This window comes from Budorcas taxicolor, chromosome 11, assembly GCF_023091745.1.
Source record: "Budorcas taxicolor isolate Tak-1 chromosome 11, Takin1.1, whole genome shotgun sequence".
Classification (NCBI taxonomy): Eukaryota; Metazoa; Chordata; class Mammalia; order Artiodactyla; family Bovidae; genus Budorcas; species Budorcas taxicolor.
The window spans coordinates 120284757-120286376 of NC_068920.1; the positions used below are offsets into that span (position 1 = coordinate 120284757).

The 1620-nt window shown below is 45.3% G+C and overlaps 1 non-coding gene across 1 annotated transcript; it reads right to left on the minus strand.

Annotated features, from left to right (window-relative positions):
* Window positions 1-877: 877 nt before the first annotated feature.
* Window positions 878-949, minus strand: TRNAW-CCA (transfer RNA tryptophan (anticodon CCA)). The gene has a single exon. It is a non-coding gene; the product is annotated as a tRNA-Trp (tRNA).
* Between the last annotated feature and the right edge of the window lie 671 nt (window positions 950-1620).

Below are 1620 nucleotides of genomic sequence, written 5' to 3' on the forward strand. Positions count from 1 at the left end.
TTCAGTGAGGGTTTGAGAATGGAGCCTTCCAGAGCAGAGGCCGTGTGAGAAGACAGCTATCTACAAGCCAGGAAGAGAGGCCTCACGACAAACAACCCTGATGGCATCTTTGTCTTGGACTTCTGGCCTCCAGAACTGCATTTCTGTTGTTTAAGCTACCCAGTTTGTAGCAATTTGTTATGGCAGCCCTAGGAGACTAATACACTCCTAGGGCTGGATGAGAAGATCCAGGCACAAGGAGGAGAGCTTTTTAATTTTTTAAACATCAAACACATTTTGTATTGGGGTGTAGCCGATTAACAATATTGTGATAGTTTCAGGTGAACAGTGAAGGGACTCAGCCATACATTTACATATATTCATTCTCCCCCAAATCCTGTCCCATCCAGGGTGGCACATAACATTGAGCAGAGTTCCACATGCTATATAGGGTAGGTTTTTGTTGGTTATCCATTTTAAATATAGCAGTGTGTACACGACCTTCCCAAAGTCCTCAACCATCCCTTCCCCCGACTGGCAACCATGAGTTCATTTTCTAAGTCTGTGAGTCTCTTTCTGTTTTGTAAGTAAGTTCATTTGTATCATTTCTTTTTAGATTCCAGATATAAGGAATGTCGTGTGATATTTCTCCTTTTCTGTCTGACTTACTTCACTCAGTATGACATTCTCTAGGTCCATCCATGTTGCTGCAAATGGTCTTATTTCATTCTTTTTAATGGCTGAGTAATATTCCATTGTGTATGTGTCAAAGTCAAGTCACTCAGTCGTGTCCGACTCTTTGTGACCCCGTGGACTGCAGCCCACCAGGCTCCTCAGTCCATGGGATTCTCCAGGCAAGAATACTGGAGTGGGTTTCCATTTCCTTCTCCAGGGGATCTTCCCGACCCAGGGATTGAACCCGGGTCTCCTGCATTGGAGGCAGACGCTTTAACCTCTGAGCCACCAGGGAAGCCCTCCATTCCTCTGCTGATGGACATTTAGGTTGTCTCCATGTCTTATCTGTTGTGAAGTGTTGCCATGAATATTGTGGTGCATGTATATTTTCGAGCCATGTTTTTCTCTGGATAAAGGCCCAGGAGTGGGACTGCAGGGTCATATGGTAGCTCTATTTTTACTTTTTCAAGGAACCTCCATAGTGTTCTCCACAGTGGCTGTACCAATTTACATTCCCATCAACAGTGCAGGAGGATTCCCTTCTCTCCACACAGAGAGAGTGTTTTATTTGTTGTTTATTTGAGCAGAAATGGGATCATCCTATAATTATATTACTGTGGAACTAGCTTTTCTCATTAACACAATGTAAAGGCCATCTGGCTCCTTACTCACACCCACCTCCGATTCCATTATGGCATCCACAGCCCCCATTCCTCTTCAAAACCTATCCAGAATCCCTTTGCTTCTCCCAGCTGGCTGCTTCCACCTTGGTGTAAGTGCCATCCTCTCTCTCTCAGGGCAGCAGCCTTTTCACTCTTATCTGCTTCCAGTCTTGCCCTCTTTGGTCTACTGTCCTCACAGTAGCCAGAGGGATACTTTACAACTGTAAGTCAGGGGACTTCCCTGGTGATCCAGTGGTTAAGAATCCACCTGCCAATGCAAGGACAGATCCTACATGCCATGGGG